The 27,468-nt window shown below is 36.5% G+C and overlaps 1 long non-coding RNA gene across 2 annotated transcripts in view; it reads right to left on the bottom strand.

Moving 5' to 3' along the window:
• Nucleotides 1-33: 33 nt before the first annotated feature.
• LOC129059473 (uncharacterized) overlaps nucleotides 34-27,468 on the bottom strand; it is a 243,646-nt gene continuing 216,211 nt past the window's right edge. For both annotated transcript variants that reach the window (XR_010139998.1, XR_010139997.1), the window contains exon 4: nucleotides 34-188. This is a non-coding gene — a long non-coding RNA (uncharacterized LOC129059473). The remainder of the gene's footprint in view (nucleotides 189-27,468) is intronic.

Genomic DNA, 27,468 nt, shown 5'->3' with positions numbered 1-27,468 from the left:
TAAAGATAGATATCCAAGCTGTATGTATATTTTAAGGGCCTTTATATCTTTTCTCTTCATGGATCTTGTTTTTCTGGAAAAAGGTTTTTTCTTCTCAGTTGACTGAATTATTTTTCTCCATTTTTGTCTTGCCACTCTTAATGTACCCATGAGGGGATCCAAGATGACTTCTGCTGGCCTGGGACTCCCTGGGAAAATGGAAGAGGCATCACTAATCCTGTTTTGGGAAAAACCTCTGTTTTCCTCATGGAAACCCAGGAATTAGAGGTGGAGGGAGCCCTCTCAAAATCTGTTTTTTGTCTTCCAGCTATGCCTGCTTATTAGGCCTTAGAAACTGCATGCCTCCTAGCCTTGATTCTTGAAGGGCTCCAACCTGAGGCCAGTAATCCAATTAAGAGATTGGCACATGAAAAAATCTTACAACTACTGGATGTCCTTCTGTCTGTCTGTGTATTTATATATGTGTTATATGTGTGATGTTTATATAAAAAAGAGTTCTGATTGGCTTAAAAAATAAGTGCTTAGATTAAATATTTTGAAAGAAAAATCTGAAAAATAAATCTGTAATGCCTTTTAGTTCACATGACTTTAACCTTTCAGAAATAAAAATATTTTCAAAATGTAGACATATGGGCTAAATTACCGTGGCCTAAGTTACCATTATAACATGTAATCGAGACTACTGAATATAGATTTACATGCAAGGTGTGTAATGAAAGTAAAATGTGTCTTTAGTAAAGGAGTATAAGAAGCCATGGAATGTAAATTTTTGCCTAGTTTAGAGGGTTAAAGGGTTGTTTTAAATAAGATAAAGCTAAAGGTTTAAACAAATTGTGGAAGGTTTATAAAGACTGATCTTGAAAGAAATTCTGCATGTGAACATATTGACTAAATTCAAAAGTGTATTATTTGGTTTTTCTGTAAAATGAACATTGAAATAAAAGCACAAAGAGGGTTTCTTAAGGCACTGATCTGATGTTTTATAATATCAAGTGTTTTAGGCTTTTAACATATTTGATAAGCTTCCAGAAATCAAATTTCAGCTTCAAAATTGTCTTTTCTAACCTCTAACTTTTGGATGCTACAGAGGGCCCATGGAGCATCCAATAGAGAGGTGAACAAGATTATTTGACGTATTTAGTTACATAGGGTTGCCAAAATAATGTGGTGTTTGATCTTCTTCAGGTTATATTTTAGTGAATAATGTAAATATGTGTTCCAAAATTGTATGGGATTTCTAAAATTCTAATGTCTGAGTATAGGTTATCAATCATAATTAAGGTTATTGCGTTAGGTTAATGTAACTATACTTCTTCATAATATCTACTGGTGGTTGCTTTCAGGATAACATTATGTGTCCCAAATTTAGCACAGTTATATTCAAATTAAAACATTACTTCATGTAAAATGTAAGATCCTTACAATAGTATGTTTCTCCTTAATCACCTTTTTAGTGCTTTTGTTATAAATCCCACAATACCACATTGTTTCTATTTCAAAAATAATTTGGTATTTTAAGAACTTTTTTAAAAGATAAAACAGTCCTTTATACATACCCATATATTTACCGTTTCTGGTTCTTCTCATGTTTCTTCTGTACATTAAAGTTTCTATCTAGTATCATTTCCCTCATCCTGAAAAACTTCCTTTAGTTTCTTATAATACAAGTCTGCTGGTCTCTCAGCTTTTGCTCATCTGTAAATGTCTTTATTTTGTTATAATTGGGGGGAGGGTTTAGTTAGTAGATAAAGAATTCTAAGGTGACAGTTTTTATTTTCCTTGTAGCACTTTAAAGCTAATGTTACATTTGTTCTGGCATCCATTGTTCCTGATGATGTCAGCTGTAATTCTTGTATCATAATCCTGCATGTAATTAATGTCTTTTCCTCTGGATGTTTTAAAGATTCTTCTTTTTACATATTTAGTTTTCAGCAGTATGCTATTATGTGCTTAGGTATAATTTTACTTGTATTGATCTTGTTTGTATCACTTCCAAATTTGGGGCTTCTTTCTGAGGAGTATAAAGAATCTACACTCTAGGTCTCTTTCAGAGAGTATAATCTTTAACTAGATATTAGTCAGCTATTTAGTGCTAACCAAAATCCTGACAAAAATAAATGACATATCATAGTTAACACCTCACAGAAACACCTGACCTCAGTTGGATGTCATTCATGTACTCTCAGATTTAAGATAGCATTACTAAAGGAAAGAGACATGTAATATAAATAAACTATATAATTTTATATTTAAAATGTTCATCCTTCCATGCCTCAGTGGGGAAAAATATCCAGATGAAAAATCTGTTTTAGAATTTACTGCCAGGAAAAAGCTTTGTCTCCATGAATAATTGTTCTATTTCCCACTTTCTAATAGGACAGCCCAAAAGTGGACACTCACAGCTAGCCAATAGATATTATTATTTCTGTCTTGTAATAATTTTTTTTTCATTCTGAACAAATTGTTATGTTTTTATTAAGTCTTTCCTTAAGGAGAGGACCAGTAAATCAATGCAGAAATTAAAACACATATACACAAAAGAGAGGGTAAGGTACAAAAAGAAAGACAAAGTTTATAAAATAGCATCCATCCCAATGTTTGGTATTCTTAAGGTAGTGAGTCTCAACCAGGAGTAAGTTTGCTCCCCAGGGAACATTTGACAATATCTAGAGACATTTTTTTCTTGTCACAACAGAGAGGGTGTGTATTAGTTCATTTTCAAGCTGCTGATAAAGGCATACCCGAGACAGGGTATTTTATAAAGGAAAAGAGGTTTAATGGACTCACAGTTCCATGTGACTGGAGAGGCCTCACAATCATGGCAGAAGGCAAAAGGCATGTCTTACATGGTGGCAGGTGAGAGAGAATGAGAGCCAAGCAAAAGGGGAAACCCCTTATAAAAATCACCAGATCTCATGAGACTTATTCACTACCCTAAGAACAGTATGAGGAAACTGCCCCCATGATTCAATTATTTCCCACCAGGTCCCTCCCAAAACACATGGGAATTATGGGAGCTACAATTCAAGATGAGATTTGGGTGGGATGGAAACAAGTCCCCTACAACAAAAAATTATCTATCCCAAAACATTAGTTAGTAGTGCCACTATTAAGAGACCCTGCTTTAGTCTGTTTCCACTATACATTTTTCAGGTTGTTTTTACAACTATAGGCATAAATTAAGTATCACCAGTCAGTATCCAAATTGAAAGCCAAAACAAATGAAGAAAGAGGCTGATTCATCTCCACTGTAGTGACTATGCCTGTAATTAAAATAATCAAAAGTGTACAGGTGCTACTGTCTGTTCTCTGAATACAGGCCCCATGGTTATTTGTTTTGTCACTGTTGCTTTGATTTGTATTTGTTTGTTTTTTCTTTATTTCAGCAGCCAAAAGACTCACTCAGTTTATATGTGCTGATGATGTTAGCAGACTGAACTGAACAGCATTACACCCAAAATCCATGGATGATTTATTAAGGAAATAATTTAGAAGCTATAAATTATAGGTATAATAGCTGGATACAACTGACTACCAGATTCAAATGTTTATATTCCTCTGCTTATTCTGAGCAGGGTACTATGTGAACATCTCACACAGGTACAAGTCTTAAGTAAATTTCTCTTCCTGCTAACTAATTCATAAAGGTATGAATGCCTCTATTTTCTACTTTACCAAAATAAAATTTGAAACATTTAGGAATATTTTTGACTATTTACATTGTTTTTGGTTATTACTTCATATACAAAAATCTATGTTGACTCTTCTAACCTCTTTATAATTAGCATGTTTCTAAAACGACACAGAGAAGTTTGGGGTACTCCAGTGAGCTCAAGTTTAAGTGAATAACTAAAAAATACATTTTCTCATGGTACGTTTGGTCTTCTGGATAAATATATCTTATGAAAAATGTGTTTCATTTCATGTTACTCCCTGAATACTTGGCCAATGTCCTTCGGTGGCTGCAGTAGAAATTAGTTCCCACTAAGAAATCATTCTCAAAGACAGAATGTGCTCCTTCAAATTACTGGCTTAAAAACACCACAGATTCTTCAATTATGTTCTTAAGACAACATTTCATATAAATGCCTTAGCACTTTTATTCCCTCAAAATAAAATGAGTAAAATAAGCTGACTTACTAGCATTTTAATCACATGGTGGTAACAAGTCATAAGTTAAATTGAACAACATGGTCTTAATGCTTGTCACAGAACAACCACGAAATCTGACTAATTAGGTAATCTCAAACTTGAAAAGTTCATAGATTGGATAAATAACAAAGGTTTAATTAATGCCATGTTCCTCATACATTAGGTTAAAGAGAATTGGAAGCTAGAAAGTGTTGACATCCCGATGGGCTTCAGATAGGAAAACGTGCTAATTTTTGACATTAACTAAACTTTTTAAAGATCTCTCTCTTTCAATGTAAAGTTAAATTGCACACCCAAATTGTTGAATGTCAATTCTGAGGTCAAACTATGTTTCAATGTAGCCAGAAGAATTAGACTGCCTTTTAAATATTATACATCTAGGTCAAGTAAATTTGCTTCAAATTCTACAATAAAAGACATTTTTAAAAAGTTAAAAATTGACAATTCTACTGTAATGCTCCTTATATAGTTTCTAGATTTAGAAAGACACCGTGGTTTTAATGCACCAGAGTTATGCTCACAAAGACACCAGAAGTCAACAATTTTATTTTTTGTATCAACAGTTCTCAGAATTGTGAATATGGGCCTTTGCCAGGCACCTATTCATTAGCATTGTGTGGGACATGATTCTTCTTTATGTGGGATATCTTTAACACTACAATATCCAAATGCAAGCACTGATAATAAAATAAGAACATATTGGGAAACATTCTGTGTTACCTACATAGAAGAAATGTATAATGGAAGTCTTGAGAATTATTAATTCTCCTAATTAGACAGGAGGGAGCAATAAAGACAGCTTTATTTCTATTGCCCATGCAACATTTTTCACTTTCTCAGTTTTAAAATGTTTTAAGGTATATATATTCTTGAAAATGTTAAACAAAAACTGGTAATTTAAGATATATTCTTCATCATGTTTCTTGATTTATTAAAATTGTAAGACCATAAACACCTGCTAGAAATATTTCATAAAAACATGCTGTATTTATAGTTTCTTTTTGGTTTGAGATATATGAGGGAAATTGTAGGAGTAAATATCTACACGTGTGTGTGTGTTTGTAAGATTTTATTCTGACTAAATAAAGCAAAATACACAGGCTGTTTAATAACTAGAATGTAACAGCTGTCCCCACCACCATAGTTGAGGTGAGCTTTACATTTTCTAAATGACTGTGCCGTTTAATGGCAATTACTCATGTACCATGCTATATTGACTGCAGTTGTCAATATAAATAGCAATATATTTTAAAATACTATAAATACTATATTTTAAAATACCATATCTTAAATATATTTAAATACATAAATTAATTAAAATATCTTTAAATACTATATTTAAAATATGTTTTTAACTATCTTTAAATGTAGTTAACATAGCTAATACAGTATTTTTAAATGCTCTCCTTTAAAATACTATATTTAAAAATACTGTTATAGTATGAATTTAATTGCTACTAAAATCTGGTGTACCATTGTTGTTTTATTAGATTAAATGTCATTTTTTCCCTATTACATTATATCTTCCTTGAAGTTAAATCATATTTCTCCCTTATAGTCTTTAAATTAGTGCCACACTCATAGTATGAATTCAACACATATATGATGGCTAGTTCCATAAAAGCAGAGAAGTGGCTTTCTATCGACAGTTTTAAGAGAGATGTCCACATCAAAATAAAATCCTGCCATGTCTTTTTTCACCTTCAACAGCTGTTCCTCACCAGACATTCACAGTATCTGCTTCAGCTCTGCATTGAAAACTCCTCGCTTCATGTCTGATTTATCCTGTTCTCTGAGTCACCTGACTTTACACCACCAGATCACTCAGGGTAACTGCCCCATCAAGGACGATGTTGTTTTACTGATTGTGAAGAAGGATTTCAGTGTTTCTATGAAGTGTATCAATGGAGACTTGTTTGAGACTTGAATACACTGTCTTTATAGTCCAGAAAGAGGGTCTCATTAAACAGAAGTGCTCTGTGCTTGGATTTCCTTTGGGGAAATCATTATTATTAGTATTGTGCCCATATTACAAATAAAATAACTGAGATATAGAAAGGTAGTCAAAGTCACGCTGTTAGAAAGGGGTTGAAGTCAGTTGTCTTTGATTTTGTATAAGATGTGGGTTCACATTTCCCTGAAGATAAATTATACACTTCCCAATAAGGGGAGGAGATATATAATGCCTGCACAATACCTGGGAAGTGTCTCCCTGTCCCCAAAATGTTTATTGATTATTTAATATATCTATTTGAAAAAGCCTGCCTAACCACTGAGTTAAAAAAAAAGAAAAATCACCGCGAGGTGCAGTGGCTCATGCCTGTAATCCCAGCACTTTGGGAGGCAGAGGTGGACAGATCACTTGAGGACAGGGGTTTGAGACCAGCCTGGCCAACATGGTGAAACCCCATCTCTACTAAAAAAAAAAAAAAAAAAATACAAAAAATTAGCCGGGTATCATGGTGCGAGCGAGACTCCATCTTAAAAAAAAAAAAAGAAATCACTGAAGCTAAACATGTCTGCTGCGAGGGAGGAAATGAGAGGTTTCTGCATACCTTTCCTCTTTCTCACGGTCACCCACTTGTGCCTCGAGAGCTTGACTGTATGTAGCAGACAAACCTTCCTAGGTCTGCTCCTTACAACAAAGTGAGCCCTGCAATACAGGGGCATGCTGTAATAGCTAAAGATTTGGGGATACTCAGCATAGGCATGATACATGCCAAGCACAGTTTTAAGGTCTTGCACACAGTGCTACTCAAAGGGTGGAAGTTAGCATTTTACTATGAAGTACAGAATATGAGAATAAGCACTAAAATTATTTTATAGCAAATTAATGAGTTTTTTTATTCAATCTACTTTCTAAAATTGAAAGTAGTAGTAATGCTCTTGCTTCTTTGCTTCATTTTTCTAGCAATTTATTTCATTATGTTTTGCAAAAATATCAGTAGTAGATTAGAAATTTAAGAAAAACAGAACACCATGGATAATATGAAAATTACTCCTCTATGTATATTGACTCCTTTAATTCTTATAATTCAACGAAGTGGCTTTGATTAGCCACATTTTCAGGTGAAGATAATAAGATACAGAGAAGTTAAGCAAATGTAGACAGTAGGTTACAAAGCAGAAATTCAGTCCCAAGCATTCAGGTACCAAGACATGTCCTTAACCCCAATAGTAAATCGACTCTCCCAAACCCATCTTTGTTGAATATCGGAAAAGCTGTATTGAAAATATAACTCATTGTCTTGGGTAGAAACAAAGGTGTCAATACAGTACGGGCACCCTTCATTTTATTGTGCTTTCCTTTACTACGCTTTGCAGATATTCCATTTTTTACAAATTGAAGGTTTGTGGCAACCAAGTTTACTAGCACTATTTTTCCAAACAGCATGTGCTCACTTCATGTCTCTGTGTCAGCATTTTTAGCAGTATTTTTAAATTAAGGTATATACACATTTTAGGCATAATGGTAGTGCACACTTAATAAGCTACAGTATAATGTAAACATAACTTTCATATACACTGGGAACACCAAAACATCTGTGTGACTTGCTTTATTGCGATAATTGCTTGAGATGGCCTAGAACCAAACCTGCAATATCTCCAATGTATACCTGTAATTCTTTGACTCTTCTCATGCCCAGAGACTCCTGTCTCAGGTGATTGTAAAGCAGTGCTGCGGTTTACCCAACCCAGAGAAGGGGGTTGTCCTTGACATTGTTTTTACCTCCTCATTGGAGTTCGCATGGAACTCTCATTTGCTGGTTTCTTCCCATTGGCAAGGTTCTTCAAAACATTGCAGGCTCTCTCTATCTGGAGTATTTAGAATCTGAGGTTCCCTAACTCAGTCAAGCCACAGGCCACTTCTTACAGATAAAATCTTGTGATGATATAAGTTATTTGCAATCATGAAACAAACACATATTGAAAGCCTGCTCTATGTAATGACCTGCAATTCTCTTTTACCTATGTTTGCTATAAATATACATATGAAAATTCTAATTTGTGTATACATATGCATACATACATGCATAAACATACATATAGTAAAGTTTTACTGTTCTTATTTTAAATCCATTTGATTTGGATGGTTTTTTTTTTTTTTTTTGAGACAGAGTCTCGCTCTGTCCCCCAGGCTGGAGTGCAATGGTACGATCTTGGCTCATTGCAAGCTCCGCCTCCTGGGTTCGCGCCATTCTCCTGCCTCAGCGTCCAGAGTAGCTGGGACTACAGGTGCTCGCCACCGCACCCGGCTAATTTTTTGTATTTTTAGTAGAGACGGGATTTCACCGTGTTGGCCAGGATGGTCTTGATCTCCTGACCTCGCGATCCTCCCATCTCGGCCTCCCAAAGTGCTGGGATTACAGGCGTGTTGATTTAAATTTTTAAAACTCATATTCTGAGTTTTAAATACTGAAATACTATGATATTGGCTTAGAATTTGAATCAATTTGTTCTTAATAAGAAGAAATTTGTTTAGCCTTTCTAGATGTACTTCATTTATCCTTTGCTTTTGCTCTTCCTTCTACTGGTGTTACTATTTTCTTCCTTGCGAGTCATCACAGTGCAGTGGATAAAGAATAGAATTTGGAACCAAAGTAAGGGAGTTTGAGGTCTGATTCTTCCGCTTGTCCATTCAACAAATATTGAGCATCTATTATAGATGAAGACACTGTTCAAATTGTTGGAGATGTGGCAGTACTTGAGATGACAAGCTTTCTGCTCTCATGGAGTTGACCTTCTAATGGATAAAGACAGGCATTAAACAAATACACGAATGAATAAAGAGGTAATAATAGGTGGTTATGAAGAAAAAATAGTAATTAAACAGAGAGTGGCTGATAGAGAGGGGAGTTTTAGATTATATATCAGAGAAGTCATCTCTGACATGGCAAAGAATTGAACCAAGATCGTAATACCAAGCAAGAATTTGACATTTAACAAATGGGGGAAAAAGAATTTCAGGGGGAGGAGCCTGGTATCATAGTTGCAAGTATCAGAAAAAAAAAATAGTTCAATTGAAAGATAAAAGCTATTGTCTAACATAGTGGAAATTCAAAGAAAAGTATAGTTAAGGGGTGTCTCAATACAGGGGCCCTGTGACCTTCTCAACTTGGCCTCATCTATACATCAGCTTTAATCCTGAGCTGGTGGCAGAGGCTGCCAAAGTCCCAGCTCCATGTGACAATACACAGACAAAGAGACAGTTTCTTCATAGTACCCTATTTTAAGGGCAAGAAAATGTTTCCCAGAAATGTCTAGCCAGCTTTCCCTGTGGGTCACTGGCCTGAAGATCATCATCTGTCCATTCCTGACTCAATCTCTGTGACCAAGGAAGGTCCTTGTATTAACTAGCATGAGCCTGGGCCCCTGGTTCAATCACTAGCAAAGGAATGGGAACACCATGATTGGCTTCAGCTACTCAGAGTTAACCCTGGACCATCAGTCAATCCCACAAAACATGTGGCTACAATGAGTAGAGATGAGCATTTGGACAAAAAATGGATGGTATCAAGAAAAGGCTGGAAGTAAATGGAAGCTAGATAGGCAGTCAACAGTGTCCACACTAAATAGCTTATGCAAAACCCTGGATCCATTAGAGGAAAGGAAGGAGATTCAGAGTGGCTATGGTATCATCAGAGAGGAGACAGTTATATGAAGTAGGGCCATAGGGTAGACAAAGGTCAACTCCTGTAGGTATTATGGTCGTGGTGAGGAGTTTAAATTTTATTTGAAGCATGATGGAAAGCCATAGGAGTGTTTTAATCAGAGTACTTTAGTTATTGCAGCATGATCTGGCTGCAATGTGAAATAAACTGGGCTTGTGTGCTGGAAGCAGAGGACAGAGTACATCACTAGGTCATTTCAGGGTGCATTTACTATATCTTTCTAAATTTCATTTAGCATGCTTTAAGAGAGAAGTGGTTCAACTACTTTTTAAAAGGCTTGTTATAAGTTGTAAATGAAAAATGTGCAAAAGTGCTTTTGAATTCTGTGTTAAAGAAGTGGTAATAAATACACTATTACTGGCTCAGTCTCACTTAGTTGCCTTCTCAATCTTACCCTTCCAGACCAGCCCCATACTAATTGCTCTTTTCCCTGAGATCCTATGATGTTTCATGCCTGTAAAAACATTTTAGTCATAAATTTCATAATTATAAAAGTGTATAGTAGCATGCACATGTATAGTACATTATAATTTTAAAAGTTTTCAAATAGACACATTCACATATACCAATTATGTGATATGCATGTATCATCAAACAGATTTTCATTTATTTTTATAAATTTTATTGATATATAATATTTGTACCTATTTACAGACTACATGTGTTATCTGGATATATGTATACAAGGTGTAATGATCAAATCAGGGTATTTAGGGTATCCATCACCTCGAACATTTATCATTTCTTTGGGCAAAGAACATTTCAAATATTCTCTTCTAGTTATTCTGAAATACACAGTATACTGTTGTTAATTATAGTCAGCCTACTGTGCTATCAAACACTAGAATTTATTCCTTCTATCTAACTGTATGTTTGTGCTCATTAACCAGCCTCTTTTTATTCCCAGCCCCCCTCCTCTGCTCACCAATGCACCTTTCCCAGCCTCTGGTATCTATCATTCTACTCTCTACATCGTTCAGATCAACTTTTTCGACTCCCACATATGAGTAAGAACATGTGATATTTGTCTTTCTGTGCCTGGCTTATTTCACTTAACATAATGACCTCCAGTTCCATCCATGTTCAACCAGATTTTAAGTGTAAGGCATACATCAACATTTCTAACACAGTATCTGGCACAAAATAAGTACTTAATAATTATGAATTTTCTTTCTTTCTTTAGGGTCCAGCCCCTGCTTATATTTGTATTATTCTCCTCCTTTCTGCTCTCATAAACTACGCCAAGTCTACCCCAGTGAGGAAAACAAAAATAAGCATTTAATCGGTAGTTATTGAAAGAATTGTGCACTTTTTAAATAATAGAAGCTTTTAAATTAGCAGCACTAAAGTAAAAAAGCAAACGACAGAAAAACTTTAAAACAATATGATTTTCTGTTGCATAATCATTAGCTTGGAATGATTAGTGGATTTTAATAAATTCTTTACTGCTTTGGCTTTTCCCTGAAAGTTCCTTTAGGAAAAGCTGGAAACAGAACTAGCACATTGTCTCCAATAAATTCTGAGCTTGAAGAAGACAGAATAATCTACAGAAAAGGGCCAGTAATTTAGGTAATATTTATAAATGCAATGCATTCTCAAAAACAAGTGAGTAGAGCCAAGCTTGCATGCCAAAAAAGGAATGAATCATTCAAATGCATACACTGCACCTACTGTACACATGCAAGGAGTTTTAGCATCTGACTTTCTCCCAGATTCTGCCTGAGCCATTAATACTCTAAAAAACATCCCAGATTAAACAGTTCAGACCCTGAATCACTTTAAGCAATGTAAAGCAATAAACCTTCAAGATGAAAGACAAATAAAATGACAGATTTCACTGAAAAGCCATATGCAGACTATGTTTATGTTTGATTTATTGAACAAAGGGTGAAAGCCAAAAATCACTCTTGTTACCCTTGTTTGGTAATACTAATACAGCTATTGAAATCACATACTGCATAGTGTTAAGAAATAAACATTATCAATTTTCCTGACACTGAAAAATAAAGCCGAAACTTGATTTAGGACAAATTTAAGGAGAAAAGCTAACAATCATAGAAGAAATGAAACCAAATAAAAATGTAATACAAATATGCTTTATTACTTTACAAGTACAGGCAAGACTAAAGGTTCATAATTATATAATATTTAATGCTTAATTTTATTTTCTGTGGTACCTCTACAAGCCATCACTCATAAAAAATATTAAGAGGACACATTTCAATACCACATAATTAAAATAAATGTTGGTTGTTATACTTTGCTTACTTTGCATTTGTGATTTATACATATTCCTGAATACATCGTTAAAGCAATATATACTCAGTGGGAGAAGCAGCATCACCCCTGCAGGCCTCACAAATCATCTACAAGTGTTGCATGCAACACCATTTACTTAGAGCAAATGGTTGTTTTTCTATAAACATGTTATTTATGAGAGTATCAGATGCAATCTGCATAGTAATGTAGTCTTGTATTTCACAGAATTACATACATGGTTTAAATGGCTTTCTCTCTTTCCCTCCACCCCCAATTAGCTCCATCTTCATTTAGATCTCCACCATGCAAATCTCTCTCCACTTATGGCTAAAATAGTTGAAAACAGCCATGAAGAAATAATTCACATCACAAAAACATTCTAAGCCCTGACAATTTCAGGTCATCCCTTATTCAGTCACTCTATTCCCACAAACAAAAACAAAAACAAAAGGCCTCCTGAATTAATCTATATAAACTATTAAACAGACCTATACACAGTACGGGCTGCCGAACTTATGAAGAGCAAATTCAAAATAATGATATTAACATACTAAAGAAAAAAATTCAAATCTGGAAGCAAGGATCTTGATAACAACAGTAGTTTATCTGAGAGCAGCAAGATACTCTGTTGCTTTTGTTTGCCAATATTCATATGCATATTATGCACCAAATAATCACGTTTTAGTCTATATCTTCACCCAAAGGCATACAACCTCCTGCATGCTTTAAGTGTATTATCTGCCTTAAACTTGCCTCTGAGAAGAACAGATATGCATTATGGAGTTAGGCATTGTCACAGCTCAGTGGCTGGGTGCCATAATCTGTGACACTGCCTTGCAACCTCCCCACATCACAAGGAACACAACAATGCACTGGGTTGTTTAAGGAGAGCAAGACACAATAAAAATTTACATAAAATAAATGACTTTATAAAGGGCAAATGGATTCATTTGCTTAATATACAATACTGTGGTCCATTAAAGATTTTCATAAGTAAACAAAAATACAATACAACTTGCATTCTGATGAGTAAAAAGCTTTTTATTGCCTGATAGTTGTGTAGTTTTTATATACAGTTACTTTTATGTGTGTTATTCTGTCAAAACTTTGATTCACCAATATGCTTATAGAATATCATATTGAAATATACTTCATGAAAGGAAATACTTTTTTTAGTGATTAATAAGACTTGGGATCCTTGAGCATTTTATTAACCAAGCTGAATTAACTTCAAGAATTCACTGATTTCTCATCATCTGTGTGCTTCTACGAACTGAATTGTATGCTCCCCAAACTCATATATTGAAGCTCTTGCCCCCAGTATAATGGTCTTAGAGATGGAACCCTCGAGAGGCAATTAAATTTAGGTAGGGCCCTCAAGACGGGCTTAGTGCATGCACTTATAAGAAGAGACACCAAAGCACTCTCTGTCTGTCCCTCTCCCTGTCTCTACCATGTGAAGAAGCAAGAAGGCAGCCATCTACAAGCCAAGAAAATAACTCTCACCAGAAACCAGCCATGCTGGCACCCTGATGTCACACTCACACTTCCGGCCTCCATTAACTGTGAGAAAATAAATTTCTATTGCTAAGCCACCCAGTATATGGTACTTTGTTATGGCAGCCCAAGCAAACTAATAAAAGACCCCTATGGAAACATAAATTCTGCAGAATATATAGGAATATCCTTAAAAATAATAAAATATTTGCATCTCCTCATGTTCATTTTCACCATTATTTTTATTACATTATTTTTAAGACTAACATTCTCACTGTTTACACATTTTTAAAATTCTTGTAATATATGAGTATTTTTCCCATAAGTCTATTATTTCTCGACTATATAATAAAACATTCTAAATTATATAAATCAAATATAGAACACTGTTCATTTATCTTTAGCATCAAAATTTACTTATCTAGGTCAAAATCTTTGCAAGATTTACAAGGTAAGGAATAATCTTTAAAGTAAAATTTAAAGACCAAAGCAGAAATTTTAATGAATTTATACATAAGAATATGGACATTTTCAAAGTACTTTTAAAGAAACCACCAGACCAAACGGAGTGACTGACCTTGTTTGCCTGGGACCATCTTGTTTTAGCACTGAAAGTCCCCTGTCCCAGGAAGCCCCTTTTTCCAGGGCAAACCATGACGGTTGGTCATCCTACCAACACATTACTATGTCATTTTTATCACAGGGCATGAAGTAGCTATAGTTCAAATTTTCTAAGGACCCACAGCAAATAGGTTTTTTTTTTTAATAGTTACACATATACCTGCATCAGATGTTAATTAACCTTTATCCTATACAAAATCTAGAACCTTAAAACTAAAAGGGACCCTAGAAATTATTTTGCCCCCTACTTATGTTACAAGTAAACAGATTACCAATTAAGAGAATAGGACTGTGAATTGACTATAATGAGAACTCTCTTCTCAGGTTTGTTCTCACAGAACTTTTTGAGGATATTCTATCAGGTTGGTGCGAAATCGCAGTTTTTGCCATTGAAACTAATGACAAAAGCCGCAATTACTTTCGCACCAACCTAACAAAAAATAATACTGAAGAAATGTCTGATGACTCCAAAGTGGTGAAGAAATTAGAAGGTAGTGTACTTTTTTTTCTTTTTTCTTTTTCTTTTTTTTTTTTTTTTTTTTTTTTTTGAGACAGGGTCTTACTCTGTTGCCCAGGCCAAAGTGCAGTGGTGTGATCTCCATTCACTGCAACCTCCACCTCTCAGGCTCAGGCAATCCTCCTACCTCACCCTCCTGAGTAGCTGGGACACATGCACGCACCACAATGCCAGGGTAATTTTTGTATTTTTGTAGAGATGGGGTTTTGCTTTGTTGCCCAGGCTGGTCTCAAACTCCTGGGTTCAAGGTAGTGCACTTTAGTATATAAATTCAATGTAATTATAAGAAGATTCTTATGAGTAATTTTCTTCAATTTAGATAAATCTTATAATTCATGCGGGTAAATGCCCAATAATTGTTAAGACAACTGTGAAAAAGAAGAGGGAAGGAGGAGTTGTTCGCAAGATGCACAAAAGTCACAATAGTTAATTCTCTATGATGCTATTGCTGTGTGTATAAATTGTTCAGTAGAATATCAATACATGAGCATGAGGAAAATGGAAGGACGTATCTACAGGTGTTAACATGACAAATATGAGACATGGGGTGCTGATGTTATAAAAGTTTGTGGGGGAAGAGTCTATTGATAAAAAACTGAATGTATGATATGATCCCATCTGTGAACAATGACGGAAGGATGTATGTATATACATATGCATAAAAAGATGCCTAAGGCTGGGTGCGGTGGCTCATGCCTGTAATCCCAGCACTTTGGGAGGCTGAGGCAGGTGGATCACGAGGTCAGGAGTTCAAGACCAGCCTGGCCAATATGGTGAAACCCCGTCTCTACTAAAAATATAAAAATCAGCCGGGCATAGTGTCAGATGCCTGTAATCTCAGCTACTTAGGAAGCTAAGGCAAGAGAATCACTTGAACCTGGGGGCAGAGGTTGCAGTTAGCCAAGATTGCACCACTGCACTCCAGCCTGGGCAACACTGTGAGACTCCATCTCTAAAAACAAAAAAAAAAAAAAAAAAAAAAGATGCCTGAAAGACTATGAACAACAAAATGATAATGGTTGCTTATTTCAGGGTAAAAAGGTTGAATACGACCTTTATTTTCTTCCATATAGTATTATTTTTAAACTGCAGCTACTCTAGCCCTAGGCTTCCATGTTTCAAAAAATTAAAAACTAGTGGATATATTTTGATTTGTCTTACATCATCTGAGAAAGAATATAAGACATTCCAAAGTCTAGATGTGCTTTGATTAAAAATTCCTATTTGTGGATGTTGGCTGTGCTCGCTGAAGAGTGGCGAACTCACCAAACCTCCTCCATGGCTGATGGTGATGTAAATCCAAAGGCCTACCCTCTCGCAGATGTCCACCTCACCAAGAAACTACTGGACCTCGTGCAGCAGCCATGTGACTACAGGCAGCTTTAGAAAGAAGCCAAAGAGGCCACCAAAACCCTCAGTAGGGGCATTTCTGGGTTCATTGTGGGGGCTGCAGATGCCAAGCTGCTGGAGATCATTCTGCACCTGCAGCTGCTGTGTGAAGACAAGAATGTGTCCTACATGTTTATATGCTCCAAACAGGCCCTCGGGTGGGCCTGTGGCGTCTCCAGACCTGTCATCGTCTGTCCTGTCACTGTCAAAGAAGCTCACAGCTCAAGCAGTAGATCCAGTCCATTCAGCAGTCTATTGAAAGACTTAGTCTAACTGGTGTGAAATGGTATCTCACTGTGGTTTTGATTTGCATTTCCCTGATGACCAGTGATGATGAGCATTTTTTCATGTGTCTGCTGGCTGCATAAATGTCTTCTTTTGAAAAGTGTCTGTTCATATCCTTTGCTACAATGGTGATCATTAAAAAGTCAGGAAACAACAGATGCTGCAGAGGATGTGGAGAAATAGGAACACTTTTACACTGTTGGTGGGAGTGTAAACTAGTTCAACCATTGTGGAAGACAGTGTGGTGATTCCTCAAGGATCTAGAACTAGAAATACCATTTGACCCAGTGATCCCATTACTGGGTATATACCCAAAGGATTATAAATCATGCTACTATAAAGACACATGCACATGTATGTTTATTGCGGCACTCTTCACAATAGCAAAGATTTGGAACCAACCCAAATGTCCATCAATGATAGAATGGATTAAGAAAATGTGGCACATATACACCATGGAGTACTATGCAGCCATACAAAAGGATGAGTTCATGTCCTTTGTAGGGACATGGATGAAGCTGGAAACCATCATTCTGAGCAAACTATCACAAGGACAGAAAACCAAACACCACATGTTCGCACTCATAGGTGGGAATTAAACAATGAGAACACTTGGACACAGGGCAGGGAACATCACACACTGGGCCCTGTCAGTGGGTGGAAGGCTGGGGGAGGGATAGCATTAGGAGAAATACCTAATGTAAATGACGAGTTAATGGGTGCAGCACACCAACATGGCACATGTATACATATGTAACAAACCTGCACGTTGTGCACATGTATCCTAGAACTTAAAGTATAATTAAAAAAAAAAAAAAAGAAAAGAAAGACTTAGTCTAAAGCTGTGGCCTCTGCCACAATCTCCTGCTGACTCCATTCTCTGAAGTTATGTATCATATTATCTGTGCTGGCAGGTAGAATTTTCGACTATTTTCTATTGTTATAAAATACTGTAATTTGTAAAGCTAACTTCTGGAATTTTTTTTTTTTTTTTTTTTTACTGGGTTGTTTCCCTTTCTCTCTTTATACACACACACTCTCTCTCTGCCATCCATTTTTTTTTTATCCTCTCTTTTGTAAAAAGAACGAATGCCCAGAATGGACAGAAGCAGAATGATGGCACCATTCAAAGGCAAGAAGAGCCAGGAGAGATCTGATGGAGTCAGGATAGAGATCTGGTTCTGGCTTTCATCCACTAACTTCCTACTCTGTGCAGGGTATATAATGGAAGTAAACACCACCCACTTGTATCCCTTGTTCCTGGCATGCAGAATCATCCATACCTGTTAAAATGCTGAAGGGGTTTCCTTTGATCTCTGGGGGATTATGTATCGTTTGAGGGAGGAAGTACGTGTTCTGTGAGGTTGTGAGGCTTAGGTCTAAGCATTGTCATTTACTAATGTACCCCTGCTTTTGCTTTTGGTAATATAATCTTACGTTCTCCCTGCCAACCTTAACCATGCCCCTGAGGGTGGCAGGACAGCAGCACCCCAGAGAGATGTGCTTAGGACCCCAGAGGTGGCCTGGGTGAGTGAGGATGGGGCAGTGGACATGGGTCTTCAAAGAGTCAGTAGAGGCGAGGGTAAAGAGCATCAATTGCTGCTGGCATGAAGGATTCTAAGGTTTAAAGACCTGACTGGGAGCTAAAGCAGAGATGATGGAATTCAAGAAAACACTCCCTCTCTGGTGAATTTTTTCAGTGGACACTTGGCACTAGCTCTAAGGGCCCTAACCCCTGTTTCCTGCTGCCGTATGGGTCAGATATATTCTTTATCACATGAAGAGGGTGCTTACATGTACAATTTTATGAATATCCTACCAAATAAATATATTCCTTTTCTAATTTAAACAAAAAAATGCCTGCTTGACAATTGATCTATAAACTGGCGTATTTGACATAAAATTAATATCTATCATGTTTACAAACCTAATCCTGCACATAGCTGGACATAGAAAAAAATAAAAAAAAACTTTTTTTCTGTATTTGAAAGTAACATACTGTAAACACTTATAAAAGAGAATTTACAATTTAAGAGAAAAAATTACTATATACATTTTAGTTTATACCATTTCAGTACATATATGTGTGTAAATATATATGTACTCATGTATTTATACAGGAATATATGCATATATGTGTTTGTAACCTGTGTTTTTAACTAGAGAGTGTATGAGAAACTTTTTGTGCCATTAATTATTCATACTCATATTGGCAAGGCTGCATAGTACTACACAGTATAACTAACAAGATTATTTATTTCACTATATTCCAATTTGAGCATATGTAATATAATTTTCCTAAATTTTTACCATTATAAATAACACAGCAGTAAATATCCTGATAATAATTTTTTGGAGGAAGGCAGGGGACAGGGTCTAGCTCTGTCACCCAGGCTGGAGTACAGTGGTGCAATCTCAGCTCACCGCAACTTCTGCCTCCCAGGTTCAAGCGATTCTCCTGCAACAGCCTCCCGAGTAGCTAGGATTACAGATGCCCGCCACCACACCCAGTTAATTTTTGTATTTTTAGTAGAGATGGGGTTTCACTGTGTTGGCCAGGCTGGTCTCGAACTCCTGACCTGGTGATCCACCCACCTCAGCCTCCCAAAGTGCTGGGATTACAAGCGTGAGCCACCACGCCCAGCCAATATCCTGATAATAATGATCTAGGTGCATCTATAGTTATTTTATGTGACCAAATAATTTTGCTACTTTGATTTCATCTAAAAGGTATAAATGTTTTATGGCTTTAAGTATATTATGCCAAATTACCCTGGAGGATTGCATACTCAAAAATATTGGGCATTGTCACTTTTTTAAAAGATCTTGGATACCTCATATTTATGTCAAATTGCTCTAATGGGTAAAAATACTTTTATTTAGAAAGCTTTGTGATGTACTATTTACAAAAGATCACCTTTAGCTATCTTCTCAGTATTTGCATAGAATGATGTATGAAAAAATGTTCATATTTTGATGATGATGATTTCTAGGTGGTAGAGATTTCAAGTTATTTTTTAACTTTTCTATTTATACTTATTGTCTTTCTAAATTATTTATAAAGAACATGTTGCAGGTTTTTAAATTTTTATTTTAGGTTTGGAAACATATGAATGTTTGTTACATAGGTAAACTTGTATCATGGGAATTTGTTGTACAGATTATTTCATCACCCAGGTATTAAGCCTAGTACTCAATAATCATTTTTTCTGCTCCTGTTCCTCCTCCCACCCTCCACCCTCAAGTAGAACCTACTGTCTGTTGTTTCCTTTTTTGCATTCATAAGTTCTCATAATTTAGCTCCCACTTATAAGTGAGAATGTACGGTATTTGGTTTTCTGTTCCTGTGTTAGTTTTCTAAGGATAATAGCCTCCAGCTCCATCCATATCCCTGTAAAGGACATGATCTCATTCTTTTTTATCGCTGCATAGTATTCCATGGTGTATACGTACCACATTTTCTTTATCCAGTTTGCCATTGATGGACATTTAGGTTAATTCCATGTCTTTGCTATTATGAATAGTGCTGCAGTGAACATTTGTGTGCATGTGTCTTTATGGCAGAATGATTTATATTCCTCTGGGTATATACTTGGTAATGCGATTGCTAGGTCAAGTGGTATTCTGTTTTTAGCCTTTGAGGAATCGCCATATTGCTTTCCACAATGATTAAACTAATTTACACTATTACCAACACTGTATAAGTGTTCCCTCTTCTCTGCAACCTCACCAGCACCTGTTATATTTTGACTTTTTAGTAATAGCCATTCTGGCTGCTGTGAGATATTATCTCATTGTTTTTATTTGCATTTCTCTAATGATCAGTGATATTGACCTTTTTTCACATGCTTGTTGGCCACATGTATGTTTTCTTTTAAGAAGTGTCTGTTCATGTCCTTTCCCCACTTTTTAATGGGGTTGCTTTTTCCTTGGAAATTTGTTTAAGTTCCTTATAGATGTTGGATATTAGGCCTTTATCAGATGCATAGTTTGCAAATATTTTCTCTCATCCTGTAGGTCATCTGTTTACTATGTTGATAGTTTATTTTGCTATGCAGAAGCTCTTCAGTTTAATTAGATGCCATTAATCAATTTTTGCTTTCGTTGCAATTGCTTTTGGTGTCTGTCATGAAATCTTTGCCTAGTATCTTTGTCATAAAGCCTTTGCTGTTTCCTGTGTCAAGGATGGTATTGCCCAGGTTGTCTTCCAGGGTTTTTATAGTTTTGGGTTTCACATTTAAGTCTTTAATCTATCTTGAGTTGAATTTTGTATATGGTGTAAGAAAAGGGTCCAGCTTCAGTCTTCTGCATATGGGTAGCCAGTTATCCCAGCACCATTTATTGAATAGAGAGTCTTTTCCCCATTGCTTGTTTTTGTCAGCTTTGCAGAAGATCAGATGGTCATAGGTGTGCAGCTTTATTTCTGTGCTCTCTATTCTTTTCCATTGGTCTTTATCACTATTTCTGTGCCAGTACCATGCTGTTTTGGTTACTGTAGCCCTGTAGTATAGTTGGAAGTTGGGTAACGTGACTGCTGTTTTTACCAGGTCCCCATCCCAGTCTTCCTCACTGGGCAGGACCTCCTGACCAGGACCTTTAGCTACCTTTAGCCAGTGTTTTCTGGCCTACAGAGGTTTCAAACCTGGGACAGAGCTCTGAGAGGGAAGAGTTGACTGCCATCTTTGCTGTTTGGGCAACTTAGCTGGTCCCAGTTTTGGAGAGTCTGAGGCAGCCAGGGATTAGAACAGACCCCCAGCACAGCATAGTTGCTCTATGAAAATATGGCCAGACTGCTTTTGTAAGCAAGTGCCCGATCCCTTTTCTCCTCACTGGGTGAGACCTCCCAATGAGGGTCTTCAACTGCCTCCTACAGGCATTCAGAATGGCAGCAGATCTGTACCTTTCTGGGATAGAACTCCCAGAGGGAGGGGCAGGTTGCCATCTTTGCTGTTTCACAGACTTTACTGTTGATACCTCCAGGTACTAGAAAATCCAAGGTGACTAGGGACTGGAATAGACCCCCAACCCTTTTCCAGAGGGCTTCCACAGCAGACCTATGGAAGAATGGCCAGACTGTTACGTGGTTGCCCGTTCCCAAATCTCTTCACCAAGAAGGTCCTCCAGGCCTTGGTCTCTGGCCACCCCTTGCTGGGGATATTGAGCCAGTACCAACTCAGAAACTCCCTGGACAGAGCCTTCAGGGGCAAATGAAAGTCTCTCTGGCACTGCCTCTGCAGTGGGACTGCCCCTGCTACCCTCAGACTAATGAAGGAGCAAAGACTCTAAGTACTTTATTCACACTTCCAACAAGCTGCAGTCGATCCAAGGAGAGGAGGCCAGTCCATCTCCCACAGGTTTCACCCATTCCCCCTGTTTCTCACCAGACAGGGAACCCCTGGCTTGGGCCCACAGCACAGGCCCTCCATCCTGGGCTTACTGCACTGAGCGACTGCTGACCTGCATCTCTCTGGGCTGAAGCCCTCGGGAGACAAGCAAAATATCCTTGGCCATAACCACTACTAAGGTCTCTTCCTCTGTTGTCTCCCAGACAGGGAAGGACATAAACTATGAAATCATCCCGGAGCTTCAGTGGGCAACCTAGGAGTGTCAAGTCATGATCTACAGCCAGCATTTAAGGGGGAGAGGAACTCACACTTTCAGAGCATTAAGAGGGAATATGACTGCAACTATGAGGAAACATAGGGGAGCCAAACAACCGAGGAAGTCTACTAACTGACCAATAAGCCTAAAAGCCACCTACTGGATCACACCCCAAAGCTTCATCACCAAAGGCACCTGCTAGCCTATCCCCCTCTGAAATGAGAGACAAGTCAGCTTCAAATAAAGACCCTGCACAAAGCCTTGGCCCTGTGAAAACATCTAGAAAAGAAGTCTACTGACTGTACTCAATCTACACTGAAGTTAAATTAACACCCACATGCAAGATGAGAAAGAACCAATGAAAGAACCACTCTAGTAACTCAAGTGGCGAGAGTAGCCTATGTCCTCCAAACAACTGCACCAGTTTTCCAACAAGAGTTCTTAACCAGGCTGAGCTGGCTGAAATCACAGAAAGAGAATTCACAATATGGATAGAAACAAAGATCATCAAGATTCAAGAGAACAGCAAAATCCAATCCAAGGAAACTAAAAATCACAATAAAACGATACAGGAGCTGACAGATGAAATAGCCAGCATAAAAAAGAACCTAATAGGTCTAATAGAGCTGAAAAACACAATATAAGAATTTCACAATGCAATCACAATTATTAACAGAAGAATAAACAAAGTTGATGAAAGAATCTCAGAACTTGAAGACTGGCACTTTAAAATGATAGTCAGATAAAAATAAAGAAAAAAAATAAAAAGGAATGAACAAAACATCCAAAAAGTACAGGACTATGTAAAAAGGACAAATCTACGAATCACTGCCAAAGGGAGGGGAAGAAAGCAAAGCAAACAACTTGGAAAATGTATTTCAGGATATCATCCATGAAAACTTCCCCAACCTTCTAGAGAGGCCAAGAGTCAAATTCAGGAAATACAGAGAATCTTCTGCCAAGATTTCTACACAAGATCATCTTCAAGACACATAATCATCAGATTTTCTAAGATTGAAATGAAAGAAAGAATGTTAAAGGCAGCTAGAAAGAAAGGCCAGGCCACCTACAAAGGGAATCAGGCTAATAGCAGACCTCTCAGCAAAAACTCTACAACCCAGAAGAGATTGGGGGCCTATATTCAATATAAGTAGAGAAAAAAAATTTCAGCCAAGAATTTCATATCCAGCAGTTTTTAAAATAGTTCATTGAAAATATCCCCACCATATGAAACCAGAGATTAAAATATATTCACAAGAATTATAGCAGCAATAACAATGGTAGTAGGAGTAAGTACTCTGGCTTTTTTTTTTTTTTCTTTTTTAGAGATGGCATCTTGCTATGTTCCCCAGGCTGGTCTTGAACTCCTGGGTTCAAGTAATCCTCCTGCTATGGCCTCTCAAAGTGATTTGATTACAGGTGTGAGCCACCATGCCCAGACAGCTTTCTAAAATTCTTGGATACCATTTACTCAAAATCATCAACTCATTTTATTGTTAGTTATAATCAAACTGACAGTTTCTGTGCATTTCTGCCAAGTACAAAATTTACCTACATATAAAAACCTGGCCCAACTGTACTCAACAAGACAAAATAAAAACAGTTGAGTTAACTAAAACAACAATTTATGGAAGGAAGAAATGTTTATATAGTGAAAAAAGTATCTCTTGGCCCTTAATCCTTTAATTTCAACTGGTTATCTAGCCATTTTGCTAGATACTCAGACTAGTGCTAAAACTTCATGCATTCTGAAATGGTGCTATATATTGGTGCCATCTGTTAAGTGGTACTTTTATATCAAATTATTTTGTTTTCAACCTCTCCTTTACTCAGTCTTCCCTGGCATAACATGTGCAATAGGACAGGCTAGAAGTTAGATTATACCAACTTAAACAATAGATTTTTTTTTAACTGTTGAATCAATTCAGTTTCTTTACTTGCCAGCAACAGAACTTAATTCTAGTTAAATTAAGCAAAATACATATTATTAAACTAAAACAAAAAAAGATGTTATTACATGCATTGTTGTAAGTGGGCCACTCAAAGATCAATAAAATGAGAATGGAAGCCCAGACATGGCTGACCAGAACACAGCGAGCCACAAGAACCAGGAAAACAGAGGATACTGGGAGAGTCTGGCCACTATGATGCTGACATTGCTAGTGATATCAATAGTCTCTGACCATTTCCTCAATCACTCTCTCAAGACTTAAAGTCCCTAAAGAGACAGCATCCTATAGGCCAAACTTAGATCATGTAATTGCTGCTTGGCTACCAGAGTAAGAGGCTGGCAACTGGAAATAACTGCTCACCATGAATACTCACAGTGGAAGAGGGGCAATCTGTAAACTAAAATCAGGGCACAATTCTAAATGGGAATGGCTGTCGAGCATGATAAATGTTCACTGCAAATGACTGAATTTAGTACTAACATGCCTTCTTCCCTTGATTCCTCCCCTAACTCTTAGATTAGCCTTTTTCAAGCTGAAGATCACAATATATTAATGAGTCATAAGATCAATTAAGGGATCATAACTACCTATTCGAAACAAAAATTGAATGGAGCAGAAAATATCAGAGCACATTCCATATAGGATGTTTGTGAAACTTCTGTTTCTTTATTTTATATACTTCCATGGCATATGTGAATGTGCATTTTTGTATGCATGTGTGTAAATGTAGTTGTGATCCACAAAGTTTGAAAACATTTTATCCTAGTCCTTACCAGCAATCTGCAGAACTAACAACTATATGTCCTCCCTAACATAGACTACCACAGTCCACAAAGAGTAAATCCAATCTCATGTAACTAGTATTATGAAGCCTGTATAATGAATCACTGTAAGTAGCTTATGATATAAAATGGTTTCATCATTTATATCATCACATATGGTCATTAAATTTTATTTAATTAGGACAAATAATTTTTATAGCCCTTTAGTTGATCACAAGTATTTACCCTCTCATCTGAAATCTTACCAGTGCCACAAGTGAGAAAATGCCCCACATGGCAATTTTTCATTGTAAATATTTTTATATAATTTTAATGTTATTAGCTCATGTTAAGTCAGTCAACTCTTGCTTCTTCCATAAAATTTTCTCCAATTATTGTAATCCACACTGACTGCTCTCCTTTCTCCTAATGCCTTTGATATTTAACTCTTAATAGTTCATCATATATCTGTAACACCTCACCAAAATAAAACACACCTCAAAGCTAGGTAGGGATCAAAGACATGAATGGCCAAGAGAAACCACAAATTCCATACACTAAAACTCGTGCATATTTTTCACAAGAAATATCTCTAGAATCTTGTCTGAAGCTCATTCTTTCTGCTTTGTATATAATTCTAATAAGCATCCTACCTAGCACATGAGAGATTTAAATATTTGTTTAATAAGCACATCAATAAAATAATGAATGAATGAATATGAATAAATGATATTTCTAAGCCGAAAGAAGTTTAATGGGAAGCAAAATGCAAGGGTGGTGCTATAGACTGAATTGTGTCCCCTGAAAATTGATCTGTTAAACTCCTAATCCCCAATATGACTATTTGGAGTGAGAAAATAATTAAGGCTAAATAAGGTTATGAGGGTGGGATCCTGATCCAATAGGATCAGTGTCTTTATAATAAAAGACTCCAGAACTCACTCACTTGTTCTCCACCATGAGACACAGCGAGAAGGCAGTCATCTGCAAGCCAGGTAAAGGGCCCTCACCAGAAACTACGCCCTGGCAAAATGTTGATCTTGGACTTTCTAGCCTCTAGAACTATGAAAAAATAAAATTCTGTTGTTTCAGTTCCCAACCCCAACCCCCGACTAGGAGCTGGGATCTCTCTCTGTCTCTCCACCCTCACCACCCCCCTCCACCCCCCACCCCCCACACACACGTACACACACCACTTGCATGAACTCAAAATTCAAAATGGTTTGGAGTTATTTAAAACATGAGCTAACAGAAGAGAACGTTTCAACAGTATTATCAAAAGAACAAATGCACATAATGAAGATTTTAAATCATTGAAGATATTGTAACGGATTCAGCATATTCTATTTACCCAAGTGGCTAGAAGTTAAATATTTTGTTACCTCTTGTCAAACTGAAAATGGCAGTGTCCCAAAATACTCTTTCCCAAAAGGTTTTTTGTAGCTGAATTTTGTTGCCATCATTTCATCAAATGTAATTTCACCCCCATGACTTGATTGTGGGCAATCTGGGGGCAGCAATTACCTGAAGTGCTTCAGAAATTACTAGCTGAAAACGATGTCAGAATGGTGTGAGCCCTGTATCTTAGAGATGGATAAATTGATCAACCTTCATGCAATGACTGGATAAATTTTAAATACTGTCCTTTGATAGACTAATTTAAACAAAAATATATAAAGCAAATACACTTCTGTGAATGATACAGAAATTTTATGACATTAAGTATTTTCTAAGGAAGAAGAAGGAGTCTATTTTATAAAACCAAGGTCTCTTCAGTAAATGCGCACCTTTGTAAGGTGTAGACTCACTCAGGACTAAATCCTGGGACTTGGAGAGCTTCAGATGCAAATACTCATCCCCCCTAACAGGGACCCATCTGGCTTATTAACCACATTTTAATGAAGAACAGAATTCTATTCTATAAATGGTTTGCATAATACCTACAGCTCATTTTCATGAAGAATTTATGCAGAGTGTTGTGCTCCTATAACTAATGTGCATCCATTTGGATTATGGTCTTTACAAAGACCACTCACCACAGTTTTTAAAATAGACAAAGAATAAGAAATACATATGTGAACAAAGAAGACAGGAAATTTTCCAAAGGGTTTGTATATGTCAGAGCTTCACAACTTTGACCTTTAAAAAACATGGTTTTGCCAAACTCTGTTTTATTTTAAGGTGATTTTTTGTTTTATACTGAAATTTATTTGGCTGAAATTGGAAATGTTACTAAAGAATATTTGTGGACTCTTCTTCAAACTGTACAGAAACTATATTCTTGCCTGATACATGTGAAGATATATATATAACTAGGAACAAGATTAAAATACTTCTCAGGTTTTTTTTTGTAACAAATGTGTATGCACATTTCTAAGATGAATACATTTCAACCTATGCATTTTAAGACTGCAGCAATCAGGTCAAAGAACATTGAAAATCAAAGAAACTTTTCGCTTTTATATCACAGTCTGTTTAAATTAGTGAACACTAGTAGTTTCCAGGGCTTTACCAGAAGTATAAATTCTGACAATTCTTTTTGTCAATCTCTGTTCGAAATAGTGTTGGGGTTGAAATAGTAATTTATAGAGTAATGGATTTAAATCAGAAGATATTGAAAAATGATACTGTATAAATAGACCAACAGATTATTTTGACATGCACTAGGTGTACTTTCCTCTTTTAACTGGTCTCAAAATAATTTCAGGAGTGTACAGATGCAACTGCTAAAATTCACAAATAATATAAGATAGTTTTATAAA

Source organism: Pongo abelii, chromosome 4 (assembly GCF_028885655.2).
Source record: "Pongo abelii isolate AG06213 chromosome 4, NHGRI_mPonAbe1-v2.0_pri, whole genome shotgun sequence".
NCBI classification, from domain to species: Eukaryota; Metazoa; Chordata; class Mammalia; order Primates; family Hominidae; genus Pongo; species Pongo abelii.
This window is presented reverse-complemented; position numbering and strand designations above follow the sequence as displayed.